This window comes from Agelaius tricolor, unplaced genomic scaffold (genome assembly GCF_023055355.1).
Source record: "Agelaius tricolor isolate 1412-34295 unplaced genomic scaffold, bAgeTri1.0.p SCAF_27, whole genome shotgun sequence".
Taxonomy (NCBI): domain Eukaryota; kingdom Metazoa; phylum Chordata; class Aves; order Passeriformes; family Icteridae; genus Agelaius; species Agelaius tricolor.
This window is the reverse complement of record NW_027269287.1, coordinates 7728778-7741806: the sequence shown is the minus strand read 5'-3', so window position 1 is coordinate 7741806 and position 13029 is coordinate 7728778. Positions and strand designations below refer to the sequence as shown.

The 13029-nt window shown below is 41.5% G+C and overlaps 1 protein-coding gene across 5 annotated transcripts in view; it reads left to right on the top strand.

The window, feature by feature from the left end:
- Positions 1 to 2783: 2783 nt before the first annotated feature.
- Positions 2784 to 13029, top strand: part of ARB2A (ARB2 cotranscriptional regulator A) — a 262424-nt gene continuing 252178 nt past the window's right edge. For 2 of the 5 annotated variants that reach the window (XM_071448708.1, XM_071448709.1), the window contains exons 1-2: positions 2784 to 2921; positions 4627 to 4772. The gene's annotated coding sequence lies outside the window, so the exon portion shown is untranslated. The remainder of the gene's footprint in view (positions 2922 to 4626; positions 4773 to 13029) is intronic. The other 3 variants (XM_071448712.1, XM_071448707.1, XM_071448711.1) reach the window with 2 other exon arrangements.

Sequence of the window (13029 nt, the reverse complement as noted above, 5' to 3'; positions counted from 1 at the left end):
GTAGTTTAGAATGGAAAAATTATAGGTATGCTGAGTACATTCTTGCAAAAATAAATCATGTAATGTTATATTGGGATCAAATATTTCAAAATTCAAAGTACAATTAAATTGTTTGCACATACAAGAGCAGTGAAATAACTTTGCAAGGTTTGCATCATAAACCCATATATCTACAGAGTAGATAGTAGAACACAGATCATAAAGTTCTGTCATGAGTGTTGCTTTCAATTTTTGTTTCATTCCACCAAAACTTTTCATATCAGTCTGGCATTTTTTAAAAACTATATACAGGACCAAAGAATTATGAGTGGTAACTTGAAATATATATCGTATCTATTTAATCTTTACAACAAATGCAAAAGCAGTAAGTGAAAAACAAAGACATAAAAGACTGTAAAAACACTTGAGAACATATAATGTAGCATAAGAGTGAATGTCACAACAGATTTATGTATGTTCAACTTTCAGCAAAAATTGCTGAAGATGAATTTAAGAATATTTATATATCATTCTTCTGGTACAATAGCAAGAACCAAAATAAATTATCCAGGCATAGGATGTAAGAAACAGAAAGATCTGCACAGGGAGGTGGTGAAGTCACCATCCCTGCAGTGCCATTGTCTAGTTAAATGGGTGGTGTTAGGTCACAGGCTGAACTTAGTATTTTTAAAAAGTGAGCTCAAGAACCTTACCAGACATGCATAGAATCAGAGACTCATAAAATGGTTTGGGCTGGAAGGAACTTTAAGGATGATTTTGTTTCAGCCCTTCTGCCATTGGCAGGGAACCTTACACTAGACCAGGTTGCTCAAAGCCCTATCCAACCTGGCATTTAACAGGCATGCAGATGTTTTTGCTAGTATTAGCCTATTACTGGTATTATTGTAGCTCACAGAAGTCTGGGAAGGTATCAGAACTTCACAGTTCTATATGCAAACAGAAGATAAAAGCCCATCTTCCAGCAAAAGGCTATTAACTACACACTACCTCTGGTTCCTTTTCAATCTGATATTTGGAGTTTCAGGGTCAGTCCTACGAATCTTGGAAACCTGCCCTTTCAAACTGTTACCTCATTGTAGAGCTCTGAAGTTTTGAAGAGCTTCAAATCTGTGGTCAACATCTCTTTGTAAGTCAAGCATCTCCAAACCCGTAACATCCTCTGACTTGATTCAATAAAGTTGCCCTCCTTAAATCCTTCCCTGGACCTGTAATTACAAAAGGCTGTATCAAGATCAGAGACACAGCACATTTTTAGCTGTAGTACTTAACACTAACTATCCCTGAAACTTGATCTAGACTTCTATATTCTACAGGTTTGTTTTAGTTATTGTTTGGGATGTGGGCTTTTTTTTCTGGGTACTGCAAGAGATGGAGAATGATAGTGAACCATATTAAAACCCTGATAAATCACCTACTTTTAACATGAGTCAGTACTAACCTAATTCACTTTGCCACTTAGCAGTACTTGCTATTCCATCTCTGCAAAGAGAGATGGAATGAACTTCAAATGGGAGGACAAGATTGCTTACATCAATAGTATCCCTAATGTCTCACCAAAAGACCTATATCTAAGTGCAACTTTTTTCTAACATGGGAAATACAGGGAAAATAGTCTCAATGAGAGGCTCAAACACAATTTCTCAAACATAATAGACCTCATAATTTCTCAAACATAATAGACCTACATCTAAGTGCAACTTTTTTCTAACATGGGAAATACAGGGAAAATAGTCTCAATGAGAGGCTCAAACATAATTTCTAAAATGTAAGCAGACTAGTTCTCCAAGTGATTATATTATCTTCTACACCAAAGAAGAAAAGTATTTCACTTGCTCCTTCCTTAGGTATTGCAGAAAACACAAAAATATGTTGCTCAGGGAGGTTGTAGGTGTCCCATCCTTGGAAACATTCAAGGTTAGGCTGGACAGGGATCTGAGCAACCTCGTCTGTCTGAAGATGTCCCTGCTTATTGCAGAGGGGCTTGGACTAGATGGCCTTTAAAGACTTCTTCCTACCCAAACTATTGCACTGAGAGCAGAAATACAAGGTGGCTGCTTTGGGTCATTACAGAGAGAGCAGCTGTGAGTGACTGATTAAAAATGTTTCTTCCACGTAGACCTACCTGTCCATGACTCTAGTTTGCTGAATTTTACCATCAGTCATGACTGGGATATAAGAGGGGGTGAATCATTTCAGCTGCACACGTGGCATGTGGCAGTTTTCAGACGTCCTTGGGACAGGAACACTTCACAACCATCCAGTGCAGGCAGAACCATGAGAGCATTTGCATGGTGCGGGTTGTCAGCAGTCATCTGACCAACTTCGGAGAGCTTTTCAAGGAAGGAAGACACTGTGTCCTTGAAACCACGCCCAGGTGCTTCTCACTATGTAAGTACAAAAGTCTTGGGACTGCTTGTGGTCATCAGGGTTTTACTGTAGGCCAATGCGACACAGTCCTCATGTATTTCTAAAGAGGCCTGACACATATAACACTAAAAACTTTATCGTCTTTTCTTTTTACAAATTCCGAAGTGATCAAAATGGAAAGCTGGGAGTGGAAACGCGACATTCCCAGTGAGATCTACCAGCACACGAGCAACAGCACGGTATCTAGACGCCGGTACCCGCCTGGTACCTCTCAGCACAGCCCCGTCCCTCCCTCCGTGACTTTATCCTGACACAGCCCCTCAAAGGCCGGTTCCAGGGCAGCCCCGCCCGCCCGCTGCCCCTCGGCCACCGCCCCTCGCGCTCCACTTCCGGGTTCCCCGCCGCGCCCCTGGGCGCTGACGTCACCGCGAGCGGACCCCGGAAGTGGAGCCAGCAGGGGGCGGGCGGAGCCGCGCGCGGCGCTAGGCCCAGAGCGGCCGCACGCTACCCGTGACGGCGCCGCGCGCGCCCCGCTCCGCCGGCGGCAGCGCCAGGTACGTGCGGCGGCCCGGCCCGGCCCGGCCCGGCCCGGCCCGGCCCGGCAGGGCAGCGGCGGCCGCGGGCCCTCGGGCAGCAGGGGGATGGCCGGCCCCCGCGCCGCCCGCGGCGGGCCAGTCGGGGTGGCGGTGCCCAGGAGCCTTTCCAGCCCTGCCCTGGGATGAAGACCGCGGACACGCGGGCGTCCCGTGTGCTTGGTGTCAGGCCCAGAGCGGCGGCGGGAGCGGACGGAGCGGCGCGGCTGCCTCCGAGCTGCCCGCGCTGCCCACGTGTGGGCTGCCGGAACGGGTGTAGAAGTGCCCGTGTGCCCCGGGCTGCGGGGCCAGGTGTCACTGCCCGGGACTGGACCCCAGGTTCTGCCTAGCGCTGCGCTGTGCCTGCTGCCGCTCCACGTTTGACAGTTATAATTTCAATTTTCTACATAAAATCGAAGGGGTTTGTTTTTCGGAATGTATCCTTACACGCATTGCTGCAGGTTTTGGTGCTGTCAGCTGCTTTTGTCAAACGAGACTTGCCAGTTTTCCCCACTGCCTAATGCAAGCTTTCTGTGTAGCCATAAATGATAAAAAGTCATTTGAGCGTGATTCTTGATTTTATGCTATAACTGGGTTTGAATGATAGTTTTCATTCCAAATATTGCTTTTCTAATTGGGTGGGATTGAACACTTCTTTTTAGACTTAAGTTTCTTGTAGTTGTTCTGGCAGCTTAGAAAGGTGCATGAAATACTTGCCATTTCTGACTTATCCAAATGTAGGGAAATAATTTTCCAGTTTAAATTGTTACTTTTACTTGGTTTTGGTTTGGTAGGGAGAAAACTCAAAATTTGTAATTCTAAACCAGGAGAGATTGGGCATCTATAGTCCCTTTCCAAAACCCCCTCTCTTTGCTTTTTGAGGAACTGTTGCCTTCGTTTTTCTTTCAAAGATAAATATTGAAACTTTTGAGAGAGATTGAGCTGGTTTCCTTCCAGATACCTAACTTTTTATGCTGGTGTTACATAAGCCAAGCTGCTCAGAACCACATAAGCCAGCTTGTCACAAAATATGTCTTCCACTTTACAGTTCTTTTGCATGAAGTTTTTGGCTAAAGTAATAAGTTTGCATGAGCAAGTAACAGACCTTCTTCAGGACATACGATCATTGGCAAAAAAAGTGTTGTAAAATTATTAACAGTTACAAAGCGAACTGGATACATTTGATGTTAATGGAGCACTGATTTGGTGACACTGAAGAGTGGGGTGTTAACAATATTTGCCTTCAAAGGAGAATAAATACCCATAATACAGCAGAAATGTAGTGTCCTTGTACTAACCCTTAGTATTTTCTTGGCATCTTTAAGGAGGCAGAGGGTGAAAGAGAGTGGCGTGGTGTTCTGTTACAAACAGCAAAGCAGTCTTATGATAGCATCTTGGTTAAAGAATGCCCACAGGTTTTTAAAAAATAGGTATTTTGTAACTACACGGGAAAAAGTGAAAAAGCTCTTGTGTAGGGGAAACTAAAATTTTAACAACTGAGGATAGTGGCTTGGGGTGTGTCACAGAGTGCAGTCTATGTGAAAATGCAGAAAGAATGTCTTTATATGCTCCTTCGGGTTTAAAATTGATTAAATCTGCTCTTCTGAGGTGTTTTAGATATTATTTCACTTTCTTTAAAAAGAGAAAAAAAAAGATTATTTGCTGACCAGAGTATTGGTCTTCACAGGGTAGCTCCAGATAGAAGCCCCGGGTGATGGCTGTTGCTGAAGTCACTGCCAGTGCTTACTGCCTGCCTGTCAGCTGGAGCTCTGATGTGCCTGCCTCCACTGCTGTTAGTCTAGGCACTGCCCAGCCCACCTCTGTCAGAACATGGTGGGTTAAGACGGATGTAATATTTATTGTGTTTAAGCTGACCTGACTCTTTTTGTCTGCAGTAGGTTAGCAGATGTGGTTAGGCATAGGAATAAGATTAAAACTTCCAGCAGGCCAACAGTACTGAGCAGCTGGAGGCAGACAAGGCCATCATCATTTCAGATGCACAGCGCACACTCAGACTGCTCTCTTAGTGAAATACCTTTAATTATTGGAGTTTTCTCACCAGTGCCTGGATTTTGTCTGTCTTCTTGAGATTGCCTTTTCAGTGATTGTAGCCAGTTATGACTATATTTAAATCGGCAAGTTGATTTGACCATGGTCTTTACTGAATTGCCTTTTATGTACTAGTTAGCGAATGTTTGGGAGAGCTTCTCCTTATAATTACTCAGTGGGGATTTATCTTTTAGAATCTCTTCTTTTAAGTTCACAACCTTATTTTTTTTTTATCTTGAAGACTCAGCACTGACTCTGGAGGTTTTGCCTATTCCAGGCTCTATAGAAAAGGTCCTGAATACAACTGTATTGCTGGTACTTTGAATCTGACCCACTGTTCCTTTGGGGAACAATGTGCTGTCATGACTGAGGAGTTTTTTAGATTTACAATAGATTACTGGAATTCTTTGAAGTAAAGCATACATACAAAGAATGAATAGATATCTTTTAATTTTTTTTTTTCCGCAAGCTTACTGAAACAAACAATGGACATGAAAACATCCTCTTATGAAATTTAATACTGCTCTGTGAATTTGTTTGGTGCTTTAGAAGGACTTTTTTTCTCTTTACAGGTATCATCATTGTACATATTTTTATTTAGCTTGCAGATGAGTTTCACAGATTTGTACTGAGTGGAATTCCCAGAGTACAATTTAATAGGCTTAAATTTGTTATTTTTCATGGTTATTTTCCAGGATTTTATTTGCTGTGTGGACAGAGAGCTTAATATTTAAGTACTCACAGCATTCCTTACACTGTTCTTGTAATGCGACTGAGTTTTATTGGAAAGTGAAGAGATATGCTTTTATATCATCCTTACCTTTCTGCTTAGCTCATTATCAGTTACTTATTAGTACACTGGTTTTGGTAATGATTTTTGTTCTATACCTGAGTGTTTCTATGAATCAGAGTGGACCAAAAGTTATTTACCTCCAGCTACAGACCCATTCTGTTAAAAAAAGTGCCCAGGGCGCAGTTTCATAGCCTGTTCACATTAGATCCCTGTTGCTGGAATGGGGAGCACTCCTCTCTGCTTCCTGCCTCATCTCTCCAAGCCAAGCAGAAGATCAGCTGGCTGCACAGTGAGCCAGGTAAAGAACCAGATCCAGCTGATACAAAACTAGAGGTAGGAAATGCTTCTCATTGCTTTAGCTTGGTCACTGACATGAATGCCTGTACAAGTAGTTGTGATAGGACACAGGGCAGCGGTTTTAAACTGAAAGAAGGCAAGTTTAGGTTAGCTACTAGGAAGAAATTTTTTACAGCAAGGATGCTGAGACATGAGAGCAGGTTGTCCAGAGAGGCTGTGGGTGCCCCATCCCATGATGTGGAAGACCAGACAAATGTTTTGGGAAAACTAGTCCTGTGAAAAGTGATGCTGCCCATGGCAGGTCATTGAACTAGATAAACTACAAAGTATCTCAAAACCCAGATGCTTTTATGAGTCTGTAAGAAATGATGTAGGACTGGAGTGGAGAATCTAGAAGTAGGAGAAGGGCTAAAAGCATATCATACAGACTACAGCAGATCATGGAGCTGCACCCTGAGTCACCTTGTACTTTGACTGTGGTGAAAGCTTCTCAACCACTTTTCTGAGCAATCTTTCTAGTGAGTTAATTAGTAGTGATACTGCTGGTGGGGCTGGTTGCCTGCTCTGTGGTCTAGTCAAGTCTTCACTGCTCTTAATCCTGTTACACTCTCCTGAAGAGTATTGACTTCCATCTGCATGGAACATTTCTGGTACTGCAGTTTGTATTCTGTTGAGTGCATATCCAAAGAGGAAAGATAAACCACGTAAGACTTTATCAGGCTAATTTTAGGTGTTTCTGCTATTGTGGTTTCTGTATTCTTCCAGGTTCTATTGGCCAGCAGAAATTCAGGAGACCAATCTGTGCAAAGCTTGCTATATAGACATTTGGCTGTTATAGGTATTGATTTTAAATACATTGGTGAAATAAGTATTGTCTTAGCAAAAGCACTGAATCAATATATTTGGTATGGTGGTTAATTTAAGAAACCCTTCTGTCAGCAAGCAGTTTATTCTGTGTTGTGGTTTAACCCCAGTTGACTAAGTACCATACAGCCTGTTAGTCACTCCCTTCCCTTTTCCCTCCGCCCCAGTGGAATGGGGAGTGAATTAAGAAAAAAAGGTAAAACTTGTGCATTGAGATAAAAGCAGTATAATAACTGAAAGAAAATTAAATACTACTAATGATAATAATTGTAATGAAGAGGAGAGAGAAAGGGAAAACTCGAGACTGACAAGTAATGTGCAGTACAGTTGCTTACCACCTGCGGACTAATACCTAGCCCATCCCTGATGAGCCACCATGCCCCCTTCAGGGTAGCTTTCCCAGTTTATATGCTGGACATGATGTTCTGTGGTGTGGAATGTCACTTTGGCAAGTTCATATCACCTGTCCGTGCTGTGCTGCCTCTTAGCTTTTTGTGCAGCTACTCACTAGCAGAGCATGAGACGCAGAAAACTCTGGACTTGGGGTAAGCACTACTTAACAACAGCTGAACCGTCCACCGACCTTATTCTTATCCCAAATCCAAAAGGCAGCTACACTAACCCAGCCAAAACCAGGACACTCAGGGAGGCAGATGAAAGAATTTTCTATGTTGCATGTCTAGAAAAAGAGATCATGATTCAAATAAGAATTAGCTGTACTATGTTGTCAATTGTACTGCAAATTTAGCCAGTTTCAGTGTTGAGTGGAAGTGGGTCCATACCTGAAGCACCAGTAATATTAGTGCTTATGTTTTTTGAGGCTTGTGCATTTAAAGTCAGGCCCATCACACTATATTTTCCCAATTTCTGCTTTTTTTAGTGTTGGTAATTATCGTTGGTAGTAAGGAATTTTACTATAAATTTCAGGTCAAAGTTTAGGCTAATATTCTTTCAAGATGGATGTGATGAAAATGTTTTGATTGTATTGAAAATATTCTTGATTACTCTTAAGTATCCCTAAGCAACTCCAAGATGTAGGTAAAAAGTATGAAATTTAATAGGAGGATAGCTTTAGAAATTGTGAACTATTTCCCAAGATAGCTAGCGTGGCTTTGTCTGAATTACAAGCTCCATAAAGTTGCCATTTTCCATTTGCGGTATATCTTTTAAGGTACTTAATTTGAATTCTCTGGACATTTCAGCAGCAATATACATATTCTGCTGACCCATAGAGCTTTCTTCACTGTATCTGGTCTATAGTGAAAGCTGCTGGTGGGACATGGCAAAAAGTGGGCTGTCTGGTTTCTTGTCATCCCTTGACTGAGGTATATTTTCTCTTAGGAATGGGCATAGTGAACCTCCTCATTGTTCTGTTTTAGGTGTATGAAGAGAGGTGGATTATTGTACTTTGGAGCTGTTTTATACTTCTGTTTTAGTTTTTGGAGTGATAATGTCTTGTTTGAGAATATGGACAAATTAATTCTGATTGATCATGTTGTTAGAGTGCCAGGTACTCTCCAGCTTGTCTTCAATGCTGTGTTGAAGACCAAACGTTACAAATAATGTAGTGCTTATAGTGTCTTTTGAAGTTCTGCAGGCCAGGCTATATAAAGCCTTGAAATGCGCATTTGGGTGGCTGTCATTTTTTGGCACACAATGCATGCCAATCTAAGTCTCCTTGTTTAACTTAAGAAGATGGTAAACTAGCTTTGCATCCTTCATTCTTTTTTTATGCACAATGTATACCAAATCTTGAAAACATCTTGCTTTTTTTCCTAACAAATGGGCATCCCATTCCTCTTCAGAACGTGTGTTACAAACCCACCTCAAGGGGGAAAATGTTAAGTGGGCTAGATTTGAATAAATACAGGCACCACAGTCAAAAGGAAAACTTGAAAGTATTTCAAAGAAGAAATAGGTTTACAGGAAGCCTTGGCCGTGAAAGAGCCCTTATATAAAATCATTATTAAAACTTGGTGAAATGAGAGAAGAATAAGTGTGCTCAGGCACACAGTCTGTATGTCTTGAATAATTATCATTGTATTGAAACAGTATCTCCCCACTGAAGCATACGATTCAGTCTTGTGAAATAAAATCTGAATGAAAAGAGAATTCTGTATCTGTACGTTGTTATCTCCCATGCTGTGGAGTGTGTTAACATAGCCTGTCTGCAGGGCTAAGAGGAAGATCTCAGAACAAGCATAGCCGTCAAAATCAAAACTACTATAAATGCAAACTTGCTTTTGATACGTGCTAATCAGTAAGTCAAAAATTGGTGGAGGTTTCCTTGTACTTTATTTTAAATGTTTGCATTTTGGAATAGCAGAGTTTGAATTTTGGAGGCATAAACTTCCTACCACAGTGATCACTGCTTGAGTCCTTCTTTTGCGCTCTCTATATTTCTCTCTTGGCCATGTTGGCAAATCAGGCTAAAAAGTTTTTAGGCAGCAGCTGTATCCCAGTTATGTCACCTCAGTGGCACTGGGTGAAAATTGATAAATTAAAAGTGTACTCTTAAAAAAAAAAAAAAAAAGGAGAGGGAAGCAAGAAAGGATGGTAGTTTTAACTCAGCTCAAGCCCCTGTTTTGGTTTAACTCAGATATGATTCCCTGAACTGGTTCTCTGCACATTGCTACAAACAGTTCTGTCAGCTGAGGGGATAGCATGGGTAGGGGGTGGGACTGCTAAAGTCATTTTGCAAAGATGTGTTTGTGAATATATCTTTTGATTCTAAGACCTGGGGGCAGGAAGGGTCTTTGTTCTGTATTTGCTCTCTGTGAAACAGTGGGGTACTTGTTATCTGCCTGGATGAAGTTGAACATAGCATTCCCTTGGCTTGGATTTAACATTTCTCAGTATAAGAAATTGTCCTCAATTTTTAGAAACTTTGAGCGTGTTCTGATAATAGCAGCACGAAGACTCCAGGTTATTTCACTCTGTGTTATGTCCACTGTGATAATGAAACTTTTATTTCCATCAAGAAGCAATATGTGCTTAACCACCTTGCTGTGTGAGCTTTCATATCTGTAGCAAACCCCAGCTAGTATCCTGACTTGTACTTTCTTTATTAAGACATGATTTTTTTATTGTCAGTGACTCAGAAACAGACAGTGACATTTTTGGCACACAGTACCATTTGTTCTCTGTTGTTGCTCTTTCTAAATAGGTTATATCTCTCGAATTGTAGCATTACATTTATGTGAATCATCCTATCAACTTCACTAACATCAAATAGGTTGCATGTACATTCCTGCAGGAGAGCTCTAAGTTCTTGTTCATTATCTTTCAAAATAATTCTCTTGGCAATTAAAGAATTAAAAAAATTTTTTGTCTTTCCATTCTTTGTTCTGTTAGTCCTATTATCCTTGTCTTCCTTTCTGGTGAGTATTTAAGTAGTCATAAAAATTAGGGTAACTCCCTAAGGAATAATTGTGAGAGGACTACACCAAAAAACGCAGAAGCTTGAATTTTTGCCTATTTGAGGTAGTTGGTTGAAGCAGGAATGAAGGAATAGAAATATACAGAGATGGAATGTCCAAATCTGTAACTATGTCAACCCCTACCTGCATTTTCTTGAGATGAAAAATAAAACTGTTACCTGGTTTATTTCAGACACTGAACTTTTCAAAGCTAGTGGTGTGTTCATTTTGAGAAGCTCTGATTTTGCGTTCCTGGTGATGTCCAGAGGCATTCTTTTTAAGAACATTGTTTTAAAAATTCCAGAGAATCATGGTCTTTAGAGATTGCTACTAACAGAGATATAAGAAGGCTTTATTTCTGTGAGAATATTTAACTATTTAGCTTTCAAAAAAAGGAGCATGGTGTAGATAGTATAGTATTTTTTCTTTGGTTGGTTGTTCTAAATTGCATTTATCTTTCACAGTATAGGACAGCAGATAAATAACTTGTAATGTTTTACTTTATGGAAAACGGTGATAGATATACCTACCCCCAAAAAATGTACTGTGAGGGGAGTTAAACCTGGGAGTGGGCCTTGTTGTGGAATCACTGTTGTTGCACATCTTCAAAACTTGACAAGTGCCTACGCAGCACATTCTGGTAACACTTTTCAGTTGACCGCCAAAGGTATGTATAGATCTATGCAAGGTATACCTTACTATATACATGGTGCTGTGTTTCGGATTAGGAAGGTTGTTGGTACAGTCTACTTTTGCGCCAGGTATCAACCTCAGTATTGGTGTGTAAGAATCTCCAGTGATTCTACCTGTAGAAGACATGCTGTGCTGTCCTTGTTTGGGCATGCCTGCCAGCGCCACAGAACAACTGGCTGTGCTTGTTCTGCCACAGGGCTGTGGTGAGCATGGGTGCTGTCAGTGGACAACAGGGAGTGTGGTCTGAGGAAAGCTCTTAATTGGTGATGTCATTTCTGTACTCATTCTGTAATGGCAGGATGAATGAAACCAGCGGACTGGAGTAGTGTGGACAAAGGGAGCTTGGGAACAAGTTGAGTTGGCAGTGTCTCTGTGAAAGTTCTTGATATGAAAAGACAAATGAGAACTTGGAAAGGGAACAGAATGGCGCTAGAAGCTCTCAGGATAGAATGTGAGGCCAAATAAGACAGTGAGCTTGTGAGAGAAGTAGGAGAGGATGATTGAAAGGCACCTAAGTGTGGAAAAGGAGGAACTGGGGCTGGGAGAAACATGAGGGTTGTACTTAAAACTCAAGAAGGTTAGACAAAATACTGAGTGGCTCCTTATGAAGTGAGTATCTTCATTCAGTGCATTGACAAAGGCAGAAGTGCAGTGGAAAAAAACCATATGAGTATGCCTTCTGTATTGGGTTTGTGTAGCAGGGTTTTAGTTGCAGAGGTCTGCAGGTGTGAGAAGGTCTTGTGAGAAGCTGCAAAAGCTTCCTACATGTCCAGCAGACCCAGTGCCAGCCAACTCCAAGATGAACCTGCTGCTGGTCAAGGCTCTACCCCTGCAAGCCATGGAGGTTCACAGAGGTGCCCAAAGGAGCTTCCCAAGACTGTATTGGACAGAAACATAGATGACACTACCTTAGAGAAGTGGTTGAGAATAGAGATCACTTCTTTCCTCTGTGTTTCCCTGTTGTTTTTTGTATGAGACTGGACTTTTGGTGCACAAGTGCTGAACCTTTTTTGTGCAGGTGGTCCTAATGTTGGTATTCCCTGGTATATGTAGATTAAGCATTGTTTTGGTACTGTCCCTTTGGGTAAGGAAGGCACAAATTTTGGCTTTTTCATGCAGATTGACTCAGAATCAGAAAGGAATTCCTGAGAACACAAAACAGACCCCTAAGACCATGAGCTCTTAATTCTTGTTCAACCAGACACTGCTCCTAATGATTCTCATTTCCCTTGTGTGGTCATTGCTGTTGTGGGAGGTAACTAACTTGTAAATGGATGTACACACACACACACAAACACACACATACACACATACACTCTATCTGTTTGTTTGGTGTGCACTTCTGCTTTTTCTTATCTTCACAGAATGGTAGAGTTGTTGACATTGGCAGGGACCTCTGGAAATTGTATAGTCCAATCCCGGTACTCAGAGAAGCATTAGCTAGAGCAGATTACTTGTGGCAGAGTATAATAAGTTTTGAATCTCTCTAAGGACAGAGATTCTATAACCTGTTTTTATGATCCACTCTAATCACAGAGGAGCAAAGTGAGCTCTCTGTGGATTATGGATAGAATTCCAAAGGTTTGAATATTCCCCGAAACAAGATTAGAACCAAAATAGGTTAAACGTTGATAACAAAAATTGATGTTTTATTTAATAGTAAAGAAGTAAAGAGAAAGAAAGAAAAAGGGGTGAGGGGTGGGAGGACAGGAAGAGTGACAGACATAGGTTATGCAGAAACATATCACCCCTCCATGGGTCTTGATGTCTCATTTATCCTCTGGTCTTATAGGTTGTGAGGGTCCCCCTCTGACAAGGAATAGAATCCAATGGATTAATAAATATTTGGGTCAGGTGGGAGTGCCCAGGTACCTACCCTGAGGGGGCAAGTTTGACCCTGTCCCTTGCAGGACTGTGTATCAGTGGTATGATTTTGCATCACATGCAGTGCTCTGGTGTAGGGTCTGGGGAACCG